This window comes from Siphateles boraxobius, unplaced genomic scaffold (genome assembly GCF_051911475.1).
Source record: "Siphateles boraxobius isolate OS27281-9 unplaced genomic scaffold, OSU_SipBor_1 32, whole genome shotgun sequence".
Taxonomy (NCBI): Eukaryota; Metazoa; Chordata; class Actinopteri; order Cypriniformes; family Leuciscidae; genus Siphateles; species Siphateles boraxobius.
Window position 1 is genome coordinate 5,845,001 of NW_027508942.1, and position 17,500 is coordinate 5,862,500.

A 17,500-nucleotide genomic window follows, 5' to 3' on the forward strand; every position below is an offset into this window, starting at 1 on the left:
TGTGTGTGTGTGTGTGTGTGTGTGTGTGTGTGTGTGTGTGTGTGTGTGTGTGTGTGTTTGCACTTGTTTTGCTCATTTTGAGCCCCTAAATGTCGACACTAGACAAAAATAATATCATCAGATATCGAAATTCTTTCTAAACTGACATGATGATGTCACTAGTTTAAAAGCTCATGAATCGACCATATAATGCACGTAAATACTTTTACTTGGAAACAGCAAGTAACACATTGTATTAAAAGCAAAATTGTGATCAATCACATATTATCTATTAATCAGTAAAACTGCCGTAGAGGATGTTGGTTGTAAAATAAGCGCGGTAGTTCACATGTGATGATCAGACTTCCGCCCGTTTAGCGCGTGTTGATTTGAACAGTGATGCAACAGCGCCACCGCCTGGACAGGCGTGGAAACACAGCAACATCGGTCCTCGATCAGACGAGCTTCATTTCTTCATAAATATCAGATGAGAGGGTGAAACGGATCTACAGAGTCGAACCACTGTGAGTCCTTTCTCAATCTCTGTGCTTTTAGAGCAGTTTGTGTGTTATGAAAGACAACTATTGAGTGTTTTAGGCTTCACGCATGTTGTTCAGTTTTGTGACCACGTGATGACAGCAGAATCCACTGAACAAACGAAACGTCTCGAGTCTCTGGGGTTTTCTCACAACAACGTGCATATTGTGATTATTAAGTCAAATAAAATGATCAAATTCCATAATTACAAAAACTCCTTGTAGAAATGCTGAACCCATTCGAAATGCATCATATCTAAAAGTGAATTAGAAAAGAGGATAATAACAAATAGAGATTTTTGTTATGTTAAACAGATTCATAACTTATATTTATTTTAAACTTTAATGATCAACGCTGACAATACAGTTTCCTTTATGGTTCCTAAAATCATTTGTTTACATCCACAACAGAACATGTTTAGATGCGCGTCTAGTTCTCTTATGTTTCTTATTAAACCCAAACAAGAATTTAAATTTTAAAAAAGTAATTGCTACTTAATACCTCAGAATATTCTTGCAATTGAAAGTTTGTATCTCACAAATCTCATTTTTCTTCTCCGAATTCTGAGATATAAACTCAAACTTGAATTGTCTGATTAAACAGTCACAATTTTTATTCCGTGGTGGAATAAAGCTTCTTTTTGTAGATGCTAAACCAAAAAATAAAAATGCAGAATGCAATAAAATAGCAGCTCAAGCACATCCACTCTCTATAAATGTATATTCTGAATGCATTTCAGTTTAGTACAATAAAATTCTTCATTAAAATACAGTTTCTAAACCCTCCCTTAGACTGTGACATGATGCCATATCTCCAGGAGTTTTAAATAAACACTCCTCAGTTAATAACTAACAAGTTTAACACAAACACCATCCTATATGCATGCAAATTAGTATTTATTAAGATATGAGTGTTTATTATTCAGTTGAACAGATCTTGCCGGAGTTAAGTCGAGTCCAGACCCCGCCCCTCATCTGAACCCTCATTTGAATAATTTGTGTTAATTGCTCACTTATGTGGAGAGGATCTGGCAGCCCTCAGACCGCTGATGAACTACACGTCTCTGGTGCCATTAACTCACTAAACATCTCAACGCTCAAGTGTCTGTTCACACACACGAGGCCTGCGGCGAACTGACACACACACACACACACACACACACACACACACACACTGACATCACATGCTGTTTGCTGGGAGAGACACTGACATTAAACTCATTGAGCTTTAATGTTCGTCTGCCAACTGCAGGATCAGGCGAGGATGTGTGTGTGTCCGTGTGCGCGCGTGTGTGTGATCTCTGGTGCCAGCTCAATAACCCGCCACTGGATTCCAGTGTAAAAGCAGAGCTGAATCTCTAACATCTGGAGGAGAATCTGCTGTCACTCATCCATCATCACATCTGTGCTCGTGTTCAGGCTCACTGTCCTGTGCTGATGGATTTTATTTGATTGCTCCTCTAATTGAGATGTCAGATGCAGCAGTGTGTGTGTGTGTGTGTGTGTGCATTAGCTGGCATGTGTGTTAACCGTTATTTATGACGGTCATTACAGGATGTAAAACCCTCATCCGTTCATGTTTCCCGCTCGTTCACTGAAGCTCCATCACTTTATCTCTGTCATGATCGATTTTAAAGATTTTCTAACAGAAAAGTAAATGATGTCGACATGCAGCAAAGGGCCACAAACACCAGAGAGTTGATGCTTATATTTCTGTTTTTCCTGAAATTCTTTGTCTTGCTTTTGATTTTTTGATTTTCTTTTAAATCCACTTAAAGTCCCCTTGTGGTAAAAAAAACAACCCAATATTTTAATGTTGTTTATATGTTTATGTTTTGTATATGCATTAAGACAAACCATGTGTAAATTCATGTCAAAAGCATTGCTGAGTATTTTCTCCTTAAAACTGCAGTGAACCCAAGACAGTCTCAAAAAATCGCTGGTTTCTGACGTCACAAACTACCTTGTAACCAATCAGATCAACGTGTGATCGTCAACGAGTGGATCTCTGAGCTGAGTGAGTGAATGGAGGCGGGGCTCATTTGCATATTCATAGAAGCGCGAATACTAAATGAGTCAAGGGTGTCGAGTTACATTCAAGATATTTTAAAGCATTAAGACATTTGTTCAAGGAAAAAACGTTGAAATATGTAATTTTGGTGATGAAAGATTAGTTTTAAGGGATACAATTATTGACTATTTTAACAGTGGTAATGTAAAAACTGAGATATAGCCTACTTAGTAGCACAAAAATTACCAGCAAGCACCATAGTATAACTATGCTTTTTAGGTAATGAAATCATGATAATGTGCTTGTTTTTTAGAAATGCACCATGGCAATTTCTTGTTTTTTTTTGACATTGAAGCTCCTCTGAATACCACAGGATATTAAAGTTTTTAAAAAATTGCCATCCGATAACATGATTTACCAAATTAATAGCAGCGATTCATTGCGGACTGTTCCAGTAAAATAAAGGGCGATGACCAACTTGAAAATAGCGCAAAAAAGAAAAGCAAGTCAAGCTTCAATCGTAAATACGATGCCTCGTATATTAGGTATGGATTCACGGTAAATCCATTGTGTGTTGTTTGTGGTGAAATACTCTGCAATGAAGCCGTCAAAACTTCAGAGGCACTTAACCACCAAACACTCAGGAGTTTTTCGAAAGAAAGAAACGTGAGTTGGACACTCAGCTTTTATATCCTCAACATCTGTAAACAGCTGCAACAAAGGCTTCATATCTTGTTTCAAAGCGATGCATCTTAAAATTGAGGCATTAAAATTGACAACTGGTTCCTGGAATTTGTTTTATGAATATGCTGGTCGCTGGCATTAAAAAGGTTGGAAACCCCTGGTCTAGAGAGTGAGCAGATCATCCATAACATCTGCTATAAACCAATTCATAAAGGAGTCCTATTAAGTTTTTTATTCACATCATCTTTCTTCAGTGTGTAGTGTTGCTGTTTGAGCATGAAAAAGCTCCAGTTCTTCTCTATATCAGTGTCAGTGTTTCTGAACTCCTGAAAGTCTTGAGTTTCTTCCGGGAACGAACACGTCACAATATTCCTCATTATAATAATTCACATGCACCCTGTTCTCCTTACATAGAAAACTTTTAGGCATAAATGGTTCTTTAAAACTGAGTCAAGAATCCTTGGGTTCTACAGTCAGACATTTATTCAGACACCCTTATATTTCTCACATCAGTTTATTCGCTATACTTTAGAAAATGATAACAAAATATGACAAGTCCTCAGAAATCAGTTGATATTTCTCACACATGAATTATGTTGAATATCTGTCAGCTGTTAAATTTAACTACACAATTAGATAATACCAGTTTAGCTCAACCAATCACCAAGCAATGCTTCATGTTGTTCAGTCTGTGTGTAAAAAGGTGCATTAGTTATTAAAGAAAAAACACTTCAGCAAAACATGATCAGATCAAAGTGTCCCAATCATTTTTGGTCCCAAATCTGTATTAATTTTACTGGTAGTCGCTGTATGAAGAATATTTGGGTATAATACGTCACAGTTTACTTTATTTTGCTCTCCTCACTTACATAAATGAACTATAGTGTCCTGCACACACTAGTAAAAACATATTAAAAATGCTATTTGGTGTGTGAATAATGTTTGGTTTGACTGTAGAACCTCACGGATGTGCTGTGAGAACAAAGATTAGATAATTTTAAGTGATGCATTTTCATGAATATACACTCACCTAAAGGATTATCAGGAACACCATACTAATACTGTGTTTGACCTCCTTTCGCCTTCAGAACTGCCTTAATTCTACGTGGCATTGATTCAACAAGGTGCTGAAAGCATTTTTTAGAAATGTTGGCCCATATTGATAGGATAGCATCTTGCAGTTGATTGAGATTTGTGGGATGCACATCCAGGGCACGAAGCTCCCGTTCCACCACATCCCAAAGATGCTCTATTGGGTTGAGATCTGGTGACTGTGGGGGCCATTTTAGTACAGTGAACTCATTGTCATGTTCAAGAAACCAATTTGAAATGATTCAAGCTTTGTGACATGGTGCATTATCCTGCTGGAAGTAGCCATCAGAGGATGGGTACATGGTGGCCATAAAGGGATGGACATGGTCAGAAACAATGCTCAGGTAGGCCGTGGCATTTAAACGATGCTCAATTGGCACTAAGGGGCCTAAAGTGTGCCAAGAAAACATCCCCCACACCATTACACCACCACCACCAGCCTGCACAGTGGTAACAAGGCATGCTGGATCCATGTTCTCATTCTGTTTACGCCAAATTCTGACTCTACCATTTGAATGTCTCAACAGAAATCGAGACTCATCAGACCAGGCAACATTTTTCCAGTCTTCAACTGTCCAATCTTGGTGAGCTCTTGCAAATTGTAGCCTCTTTTTCCTATTAGTAGTGTAGATGAGTGGTACCCGGTGAGGTCTTCTTCTGTTGTAGCCCATCTGCCTCAAGGTTGTGCATGTTGTGGCTTCACAAATGCTTTGCTGCATACCTCGGTTGTAACGAGTGGTTATTTCAGTCAAAGTTGCTCTTCTATCAGCTTGAATCAGTCGGCCCATTCTCCTCTGACCTCAAGCATCAACAAGACATTTTCCCCCACAGGACTGCCGCATACTGGATGTTTTTCCCTTTTCACACCATTCTTTGTAAACCCTAGAAATGGTTGTGCGTGAAAATCCCAGTAACTGAGCAGATTGTGAAATACTCAGACTGGCCCGTCTGGCAGCAACAACCATGCCACGCTCAAAATTGCTTAAATCACCTTTCTTTCCCTTTCTGACATTCAGTTTGGAGTTCAGGAGATTGTCTTGACCAGGACCACACCCCTAAATGCATTGAAGCAACTGCCATGTGATTGGTTGATTAGATAATTGCATTAATGAGAAATTTAACAGGTGATCCTAATAATCCTTTAGGTGAGTGTATATATGCATGCAAAGCAACTCACATTGCATTCAAGCAATGATACATTGTATCAGTGATGATAAAACTACGAGTCACTGTTCACATTGAATGATTCGCTTTAATTTGCATTTGAGAACTGTTTGCCGAGCTCATTGAATAGTTCTAGTTCTTTGTCATGTGCCTCTATTGTACTGTACGTTATTGCAAATCATCCGCGCTCAAAGGATATTGACCTCCACTGTCTTGTTTTCCCTCTTCCTCTTTTCTGTCCTTCCTTTCATCTACTTATCTTTCCATCCCTTGGTCCATTTGCGGTTCTATTCAGGCCTGTCCAGGGTCTAATCACTTTCATCATGGTTTCTATTAAAGCGACTGAATACAGAGTAATTAAAGTGGAGAACAGGAGAGAGAGAGAGAGAGAGAGAGAGAGAGAGAGAGAGAGAGAGTCATCCGTGAAAGATAGACAGAACAAAAGCTCTGAAGAACGAGATGCTTTACAGGTCCGAGAGACTGAGACTGTGTTTCTCCAGACTCTTTTAAACGCAGGTTATGGTGTGTCAGATACAGAGACTCCTGGACCGGTGTGTTTCTGAAGGCTTGTTTCTCGTCTGACATCTGTTTCTGGTTCCTCTGCCTGTGAAAGCAAGAAGTTTCTTCCGCCGATAACTTTAAACTTTAAACCCTCTGGCCTGTAGAGGAATGCATGAAAAGCATTTTTCCCTCTGATTTCTGGCCTCATGCACAGTTCAGTGAAGACATCGATTTAAATCTCTGCCTCTTAGATCGGCAAAGAAAGTTTAGCTGAAAACAGCATTTTTGAAGTAATGGTGCAATTATATATATATATATATATATATATATATACATACAATCACAGTTTATTTGCTATAGTTTAGAAAATGGTAATAAAATATGAGCAGAACTCAGTTGATATTTGACTGGTTTTGTCCGTCCTTCTGTTAGACTCTCACACATGAATTATGTTGAATATCTGTCAGCTGTTAAATTTAACTACACAATTAGATAATACCAGTTTAGCTCAACCAATCACCAAGCAATGCTTCATGTTGTTCAGTCTGTGTGTAAAAAGGTGCATTAGTTATTAAAGAAAAAACACTCAAGCAAAACATGATCAGCTCAAAGTGTCCCAATCATTTTTGGTCCCAAATTTTTATAATTTTTACTTGTAGTCTCTGTATGAATAATATTTGGGTATAATATGTCACAGTTTACTTTATTTTGCTCTCCTCACTTACATAAATGATCTATAGTGTCCTGCACACACTAGTAAACAAATATCAGAAATTAAATCTGGTGTGTGAATAATGTTTGGTTTGACTAAATGATTAAACAATGCAATAAATGTAAGTTTACAGTAAAATTCTGTCAATTTTATGGTTTTTGCACAAATTATTACAGTATCATTTACGGTGAAAAAACATTCCCAGAAGAATTGTAATATCACAATGATAAATACACATATGTATCACTACTACACATATGAAATATATTGGAGTGTTTGTTTTATACTCTATATATTTATATCCAGATCTAATTAGAACCAATTTTTGTATGCATTGTGTCAAAAAATATTAAAGTGCCCCATTATACTAATTTAAAGGTTCCTAATTTTGCTTAGGTTTACATGCATCCAAAAACACTTTTATTTTCTCATAATATACATTGTATATCTGAAAACGGCAAATTTGGAGTTTCAGTCTCTCTAAGCTCCGCCTCTCGAGAGCTGCTCTGCTGTGATTGGTCAGAAAGCAAACGCTCATTATCATATCTGAATCTCAGCTCTTGATCACAGTGATACGAACAGTAACGATGGCGTGTGTTTTACTGGATCAATCTCAGAAGACAGCGTCTTCTCGACACGAACAACACAAACCAATCTCTTCCAGTCTCAGATACACTACAGTGTTTGAGGGCGGAGCTAAGAGACGCTGCTCAGCCAATCAACACCACAGCCTGACATTATGCAAATGTGTTATTGTTACATAGGTTTGTAACAGACTGGAATTACTGACGACTCGTTTCAGTTCAGAATCAATTATTTTAGGAGACAACGACTTTACATTCACAAACAGCACACTGGATGAAAGATCATATGTTGAAAAATCATAATAGAGGCACTTTAAATCAAATAATATCAAAGGCTTGGTGTCGTTAGGTGCGCTCAGTTCATGTTCTGCTGTGTGTTCATCTGGATCAGAGCATCTCTAATGTTCATATCAATCACCCTGAAGCTCAATACGCTCTCGTTCACCGCTGTAAATCCAGTGGATTTAATTTTACATCGATCAATTATGTGTTGAAGCCGAACATGCTGTGGGAGAAATACAGCAGAACAAAGACTGCAGCTCAAACATCTAACGCAGCAAATTCGCTCTGCAATCTTCTCCTCTTTTCTTCCCCCTCTCTTCATCTTCCTCCTCTTCTCCGACACAATGACGGCTCTCTCTGTTCTCCTCCACTCCTCTGCCGACGCTCCACAATAGGTGCTTATTTGGGAAGCACTTTGGATGGATCTGCAGTCTTGACAGGGTGCCATTATAGCGGCTGTGAGATTCGACACACACCCACACACACACACACACACACACTCACACACACACACATCCAGAGACGCTGCAAAGACTCACGGTCCACAGAAACGCCTTTATTAGAGGCCTGAACGCCACACATCTGACACCTCAATGCACTTTGAGTTTAAACGCTCACGTGGTTAATAGCCGCAGTGTGTGTGAGTGTGTGTGTGTGTGAGTATGTGTGTAGATCTGACCATCCACAGTGCAAAAACTGATGCTCGTCCTCGTTTTCCAGTACAAATATATAACACTTTACAATAAGGTTCATTAGTTAACATTATTAATGTATTAACTAACAACGAGAAATGCATGTGTTGCTGTATTTATTATTTTTTGTAAATATTAGTTTAAATATTGTTTGTTCATGTTAATTCACAGTGCATTAACTAACGTTAACTAATACAACCTTTGATTTTAATAATGTATCAGTAAGTATTGAAATTAATGTTTTACCCAAATATCTAAACGTTTGAATTTTCTGACGCTACTGACTTCTTGGTTTAAGCACAAGAAGATTTTGATGATGAATTTTAATGTTTTTTCAGAAATGTGTTTTTTCAAAAGAAATTCCCCTTTGAATTTAATATAATTTTTCTGACCCCATTGTCAGATCTCAGAATTTCACTTAATGTTGATGATGAATTTTTGGTGTTTTTTTTTCAGTAAGCAAAACTTCATATATTCAGTTATTTTGTTTCTTAAGTAAATGTATCTTGATTAAACAATTTTTAAAATATTTTAAATGGAAAACAACACAAAATACAAACACCAAGTGTATATAGACCTCAGATGATCTTCCTCAGTGTTTCTGACTTGTTTTCCAGCACAAAACATTCTTAAATCATGACACATTTACTGGAAAGGCAAAATGATTTATGATCCTATTTTAAAGGATCCTAATTTTCTCAAAAGTCTCCTGCAACAGCTTCACATTCATTAAAGGTCAGAAACACGTTAATTTTCTCATAATATCCACTGCAGCATCAGCTCTTTTGAACAAGTTTATTTTTCTGACTCTTGCTGAACGTTGATACGTTTTTCAGAAATCAAGACTTGATGGATTTTGCTTCTCAAGTAAATTAATCTTGATTTAAGAATGTTTGTGCTGGAAAACAAGAGAAAGATTCTCAACAGAGAGAGAGTGTGTGTGTGTGTGTGTGTGTGTGTGTGTGTGTGTGTGTGTGTGTGTGTGTGTGTGTGTGTGTGTGTGTGTGTGTGTGTGTGTGTGTCTGTGTGTCTGTGTGTGTGTGTGTGTGTGTGTGTGTGTGTGTCTGTGTCTGTGTCTGTGTCTGTGTCTGTGTCTGTGTCTGTGTCTGTGTGTGTGTGTGTGTGTGTGTGTGTGTGTGTGTGTGTGTGTGTATCAGCTGTTAAAAATAAAAGAGATGAGTTTTGAATTATAGCTTGTTCTCCGCGTCGAGACGGCCTGTCAATATCAGGCAGAAACGTGTTTCAAGGGCTCGACTTTGTTTTGGTTCACCTCTTATTACCATCATAATCTAGCAAACGTTCTCTGCAGTCCACACACACACACACACGCACGCATGCATACACACAGTCTTTGTGCTTGACGTTGTGATTGCCTTGTATTTAACACTCTGTCCGTGTGGCTTTTCTAGCACAAAATGCTTCTCCAATACCGATCACAGCTCATTTCAATCTGTGAAAGGCGTTTTTTGATTCCATCAGCAGAAAGCGCCGTCAGCCGTGACAAAGGCCATTCAGTAACGCGCGCGGGGAGGGAGAGAACATTCACGCTTTTCTGCAGGTTTTAAGAATATTTAGAGGTCTTCTGGGTACTGTCGTTAAATTTGCATTTAAATTTAGCATTCAAGATAAAATTCACCTTGAGTAAAACCCATTATTGGCGTTTACAGGCGCTGACCTGTTAACCTTTCGAAGCGCTGATAACCGCAGTGTTGTGCTTGAAAAGCAGGAGCGAAATGCAGGAAAGTGGACGTTTACTGACGGTTAATAGGATGTAATCGCCTCGTTCGCAGCTTGTTGACCTTAAAGCTGATCTGTATGCATCTTCTGATGGTTGCCAGATCCTCAGTCAGAGGGGAGTTTGATCACTGATCCGAATTAAAATCAGCAGTAATTGGAGCCGCTGATTGCTCGAGCGCCACTGAGAGTTTCTGTAATGCTGAAGGACACACTCTTATATATGTATTCCTCATCCGTTTTTGTGCTTTTAGTTTGATTTTTAGACTGAACCTGCGTTTGATTATTTGGGCAAAGCATAGTAAATGATCCTCTTTGTTGAACATACGCCTGCGAAACAAATGCTCAGCATTGATTATCCTCAGTCATTTGATAGGAAACTTCTGCGTTGATTACTGTATCCCATAATACAAGGCGCTCGAGTTGACATTTAATTTCTAATGTGATAAATTAGAAAACATTGCATACCCAAATTATTTATAGGTTTGTCGGAAAACTGTATAGTATAAATGCAAAAAAAAAAAAAAAGTTGTAATCCTGTACATTACTCAAACTTCTATGATTAAAGTTTTAACGTTATTAGCAAAGTTTCGGTCAGTTTCAATCAGCCAATCAATCACTGGCTCGAAAACCCCATACATTGCAGATATGCTTATTGAATATGAACCTAACAGATCGAGTTGGTTAGAAATACCTCTATCTTATCTTCTTTTAGTCGTCTTTATAACTGTTTTAAAGGCACAAGATGTAAGTTTCGCTTTTTTTTTTTACTCGTGTTGCTAAAATGGCATGCAATTAATTTTAAAGTCACTTTATTTCAACGTTTTTTTCCTTGAAAAAATATCTTTATACCTTAAAATATCTTGAATGTAACTCGACACCCTTGCGTCATTTAGTATTCGCGGTTCTATGAATATGCAAATGAGCCCCGCCTCCACTCACTCACTCACTCAGAGATCCACTCGTTGACGATCACACGTTGATCTGATTGGTTACAAGGTAGTTTGTACATATGGTAAAAAAAAAGTCCATATAAGAATAAAACTACTTTAAAATAGCTAACAAAATTACCACTTTTAACAGGCTAAATCTTAGGCTACATATTGTGCCTTTAATGCATTTTAAATACATTTTTCTAATGCACTTGTTGCGATTATTTTATGAATTTTTTTTTTTATGTAAAGCACTTCACCATTGTGCATGAAAATGCATGAATGTGCATGAAATGTGCAATATAAATAAACTTGCCTTGCATGCTATTATACATGCTTAAAATAACGGTAGGCGGTATATACAGTAAATGTTGTGTTTTACTCTAGTATTCTGAACAGAGCTTCAGTCCTCTGTAAACTCTCACAACTCTTCTGCTGGATTTTGATAATTGCAGACACAAAATTGCCACCTCATTTTTCCCCGTTTCTAATTATTGAGCTCTTCAGCGTTGACAGCTACAGGGAACTAGAAAACACACGCACACACACGCACACACACACACACACACACACACACACACACACACACACACACACACACACACACACACACACAGACACACACACACACGGTGAGCAGCTGAACATTGGTGTGCAATTACACTCCTGCAATTACGGCTCTATTGTAAAGCAGGGCATTATGGGGGATTTGCTCTCCATTGCAATTAAAAAAACGGGACAAATCTCCTTCCTCATGCACATGCAATTTAGATATTGTGTCACACACTGAGGGCACAAATTCTCATGAAGTTTGACACTTGAAGTTTAATATGCTCTTCTTCTCATGTTTCTCCTCGTAAAAAGAGCCGATTAATCTCCCGTGTGTCTGAGATTCAGATGAGATCTCAACACTGAGTGTGTTTACATGCATTATATTACTCGGATTAATAACCCGACAACATGTGTAAGATCAAGCAAACACCTTAAACTGTGTTTAATATCAGATAAAGGTCATATATGAGGTTTAAGAAAACTAATCTCCACAGTCATTTATAGCTCTATACTCTTACTTTATAGTCGCTCATTAATGCCTGTTTTTATTTGTCCTATAAGCAATTTTTTGCGTTGCATTAATTGATATTAAACTCGACTCTTAGATGGTGGTTCTCAACCAGGCGGCCTCAGAAAACTTCCTCAAGATGACATTAAAATAGTTTAAAATAAGACAAAATCAGTTTTAAAATAAGCTACACTAACTGAGATTGTAGCTGACATCATATTTCTTATTTTCATGCCCTCAAACACTGTGATTTTTAAGAATTTAAAGTGTCATGGAAATGTTTTGAATATACATTTTTTAAAATATTTTATCCGGCAGAAATTGCTATTTGTGAGAAAATAATTATTTTTAAAAATCCCTCCAATCATAAACTTCTGGAAAAGTCATGCAATTTAAAAATTCTGTTATTAAAACTAGAATATGGAACTGTTTTCTTTCATTTTCTACAATTCGTTTAATTTATTTAAATATATTGCCAGTGTCTGTAAATACAGAGTTTGGAAAGCAAGCAGATTTATCATAACAGCAGATATTTGCCTTATAAGTGTTATTTTAATATCATTGTTGACACACACAGACACACACACACACAGACACATACAGACACACACACAGACACACACAGACACACACAGACACACACAGACACACACACACACACACACTCACACACACACACACACACACACACACTTGACATTTCCCTCACAGCGTGCCGTGTTAGATGAGCTCGCGTCTCTGTGAGTGTGACGAAGAAGTTAGTGACCCAGTACGAATGGCCACTGCAGGGAGTGTACACACACACACACACACACACACACACACACACACTCTCTCTCTCTCTATGGAGTCTTTAGCCATCTGGCTTGATGCTGAATGGCTGGACTCTACATGAGGTCTGTAGATGTTTCTCTCCTCTGGATCTCCAGAGCCGGTAAAGCTGTTAGATCTGAGCGAGGAGAAATCCTACTAACACAACAACCACAAGAGATTAACCCGCTCACATTCAATCAGTTCCACCTGCAGTTTCCGGGTTCAGTACGAGTCAAACTCCATCAGAGCGTCCGAGACTGAGGACGAGCACAGACTCCCTCGAGGCCTTCGTTTTCCAGACCATTTCTGTGTTCATCGACATCATGTCAACAGATGCTGGTCCACTTACACTGACGACATGCACTCCAAAATAAAGATTATTGTCTTTCTGCATCAAAATTTCACATTCATTTCAATTCACATTAATTAGTATAGCGCCTTTCACAATACACAGCGTTTCAAAGCAGATTCCATGTTACAATTTACAGTGATCTGTTATCAGAGGAAACTGTCTAAGTTATGCATTTCAGAAATGTACATATACAAAATCACAGTTAACGAAACATTTATTAACTCAAACAATAATTTAAAGGTCCCATATTGTACAACTTTCTGAAGTTTTATTTTAGGTTTTGATGTCCTTAAGAATATATATTTGCGGTATAAGTACAAAAAAAACATGTCAATATATGTTTACAGCTGCTCTCTCAGGAGCTCTGCCAATAACAGCTCGATTTTGGCCCGTCTACTTAATATTCATGAGCCTCTCTTCTGATTGGCCTGTTGTTCTCTGAGTGACCCACCATTGGTGACTGAGTAGTTCTGACATCACAGATATACGGAGGTCACAACAGCTCGTGAAAAGGCACAGCTACTTTATGCATTTGTCTGTGGATCGACTGTTTTGAAACTTATATGGTAGTTTCATAATCCCTAGACCTCTTTCATCATGAAAAAAAGCCAGAAAATTTCGTTTTTGACAATATGGCAGAAACTATGAGCTCATTGAAGTAATGAATTCTTGTTTTGTTAACAAATGATCATGACATTTAATAAAAATGAGTCTGAAACTTGCCATTTAACTGAAATGTATTAGTAATTTCAGAGTGAATATTGTAAATCCTACACATTTTAATTTTTGATCGAGTCCAATGTTTAATTGTCCATTATTGATTTGATTTTATACAGTATGTTCAGGAAACTTCTGATTGGTGTGTTTTTGTGATATTTTAACATCCTTTCCCGTCTAAACATCCGGTTAACAGTGAATCATTAATTATCCATTTGCCTTTTTTGCATAAAGCTCTAATCATTTTGAATTTAATTGATCAAAATACTGCAATAAATGTCATTAGCGGGCCTGAAGCCCGTGTGCGTCTGCCATTATCAGCTAATGACAATTACACTGAAGGGCTGTTCAATTAAACTCTCCACGTTCACAGCTCCACTCGCCTTTAAAGAAGCCGGATAACAGCAGTTCATCTTAATGCAGCAAACGCAAATGTTCATTATCAGATGCACTGAGGTATAAACAAATGTGTTTTCTTGTTGTTTCTGCAACTGGTGGAATTAGAGTTCAAATGGCCACATTCACACTGTATATGTGTATTATAAGTGCCCGATTATACTATTTTAAAGGCTCTTAATGTTGTTTTTGCGTCTACTACAACAGGTTCACACGCATCAAAGGTCAAAAACACTTTAATTTTCCCATAATTGTATTTTTTCTAATTTCTCACAGTGTCTGAGGCCACGTTTACACGTACATGGTTATTTTGAAAAACAGAGATATTTCCCTAAGTTTGCACGCAAACGGAGAATTCGCCTCTGAAAACGATTCTTTGTAAGTTGAGATTTTGGAAAACTTTGTTTGCACGTTTGCATGTAAACTGAGAAAAACTGAGTTTTAGGCAGCCGACGTCACAGAACTTGCAGATGCGTCCTCTTTGTTCAAAAGAGAACGAGGAAGTGATTCGTTGCTGTTGTTGCTATTTTCGGGATTCTGATTGGCTAACGTGGGCTTCTCGTTACACTGCCTCCTACAGGTTTGGCATGCTCTCGACGGCATAAATACACGGGTTCATGTAAACGGACGCTTTTCTGAAAACTGACAGGTGTGCACGATGTTATTTTTGAAAATGGAGAGGGTGAAATGTCTGTTTATGAAAATAGCCGAAAGTAGCCTGAAACGCTTCGATCGAGGATTCAGTCTCTCTAAGCTCCGCCTCTCTGAGAGCTGCTCTGCTGTGATTGGTCAGAAAGCAAACGCTCATTATCATATCTGAATCTCAGCTCTTGATCACAGTGATACGAACAGTAACGATGGCGTGTGTTTACCGTATCAATCTCAGAAAACAGTGTTTTCACAACACGAACGTGAACCAAACTCTTCCAGTCTCAGATACACTACAGTGTTTGAGGGCGGAGCTAAGAGACGCTGTTCAGCCAATCAACATTGTTAGGTAGGTTCAGTAGGAAGTGAGACTGAATTTTCTCGTTTCAGTTCAGAATCGATTCTTTCTTCTAGGAAACAATATTTGTCATGTACTTAATTAGCTGTTACTTAGTGTTTTTAATAAGCGTTAGGAGGGACTGAAATGTTACGGATACATTTTCTGCAAGTTTGAATAGTGTGCAGGATTTATATTTGTAGTTCATATTTGAAGAGATAACTGCAAAATTACTATTTAAGTTAATTCGTACAAATTTTACGAGGTGGCTCATTCGTACGAATTCATACGACCTCACTTGTACGAATTAGTACGATTTTTGTTAAATAGTACATATTTTACTAGTTGCCCAATTCGTATGAATTTGTACGAATGACCTCCCCATGACCCCGCCCCTAAACCTACCCATCACGTGGGTTTAGACAAATCGTACAAATCCGTACGAGTGAGGTCGTGAGATAGCGTAGTTTAAACTGCTGAAACTGTTAAACGTTATTCAGTTCTAGTAAGATCAATGTTAATTCAATTCAGTTCATTAAAGGGACAATGTGTAGTTTTTTAGGTATTTTATTATCTAAAATCAATATTTTTATTCATAAATATGTCCTCAATGGTGTACAAATGCCAATTATCTGACTTATCCTCATAAACGAAGAGTTTATTATCTTTATATACATGTGACGGGTAGGTCCACGGAGGCGTCCATGTCGTTCCGCCATCTTGAAAAACTATAATAGCAGAGAGGGCCAAAAAGTACCAGGCCAACGCGTTTCCACGAGGTGTTTTCGTTCAGAGCCAGCGTCACGTGACTGAACGCAGCAGAAACGGAGGAGCAGAGCAGTGAGAGACTGCGTTGCACTGTTATTATTCATACTGTAACATTCGTTTGTTCGTTGTGTCAAGTTTCAGTTTGTTTGAAATAACAAACCTGTTCTCACGAAGGAAAACTCGACGAAGTGCTGTTAGAAGATGTCATAGCTTTTTGGTACATCACAGCTACCGTAGATGCAACACGCATTTGAAAAAGCGAGGCGCTGGAGAGCACAATTCGTTTGAATGCAAAATACAATTTCACCGCTAGATGGAAGACATTTCTACACAATGTCCCTTTAACAGTTTGAATAACAGTTCAGTTCAATAACATTGTAGAAAATTATAAATCATGGCAATTCATGATTTTTACATTACTTTAACTCATCCATATAATTCATACGAGATATACCTTAAAATCGGTTTAATATATAATGTTATTAAGGTGAATTGACATGTACAGTGTTATGCCTAAAAATGTAAGGCAGCAACTGAACTGAAGTTTTTAAGTTGAAATGGGTGGACATTTTTTTTTATGAAATATGAAATGAAATCGAATCAGCAGCAGAAAAAAATTTAGTCAATACATTAAATTTAGTTTTCATCCAATAGAGTCAGCACAGTAAAATTGATAAAATGAGCCAATCAATATGTGTTTGATCTTAGTTGCGTTAACTGCATTTGCATTTGATGTTTTTATACAAAGTGACTTGCATTGGATGCATTAAATATATATATATTTGATCAGTTCATGCATTCTCTGGGATCAATCCCATGACTGTGGTGTTGTTTGCACCGGTTCGAGCTACGGGAAGGAATTGTGTTGCATGATGTGAAAATCTGAACTGTGTGAAACAGTGGAGTGACTCTGTATTTAACTGTGTTTATGATGTGTGTGTCTGCATTGCAGAGCTGCGGGCCGGATCATGTGTGTGTGTGTGTGTTTCATAGGAAGTTAATTACACTCCTGCTCGTTCCTCTTCTCCTGTTTTCCTCATCAGACGTGTCCCGGGGCTTCAGGGGCCGATGCGTTTGGAAAAGCTTGCTGGGAGTTTATTTGCCCTGGAGTTCCTCAAGCCGACTGTCGCTCTTCTGCTCCTGATGGCCATTTGATAAAGAAACGGATTAATGTCATTCGCGGGATGTGAGATTCACGGTTCTCCCGGTTACAGGAGACGTTTAGACCGGGAAATAGAGAAGGCTTAAGGCTGTTCCTTAAAGGAATAATCCTGGTTATCAGTGGATTCTGTGACACGTGCCACTGACAATCATTTCCACTTGTTTACAGGTTTAAATGTGAAGCTTGTCAAGTCATAATTATTTCTATAGAGGTTATAGATTTTGACAAAGCAGTTTCACAGAATACAGTAAAGAAATATATGATACGACGTCATTAACATCACAAGTCATTGACTCATCAAAATAACCAATTTCAACTTCATTTTTAAAGATTCAAAAATAGAG

General features: G+C 37.9%; 1 protein-coding gene across 1 annotated transcript in view; it reads left to right on the top strand.

Moving 5' to 3' along the window:
• The first annotated feature begins 381 nt into the window (after window positions 1–381).
• rpp25b (ribonuclease P/MRP subunit p25, b) overlaps window positions 382–17,500 on the top strand; it is a 31,168-nt gene continuing 14,049 nt past the window's right edge. The window contains exon 1 of the mRNA XM_077194706.1: window positions 382–503. The gene's annotated coding sequence lies outside the window, so the exon portion shown is untranslated. The remainder of the gene's footprint in view (window positions 504–17,500) is intronic.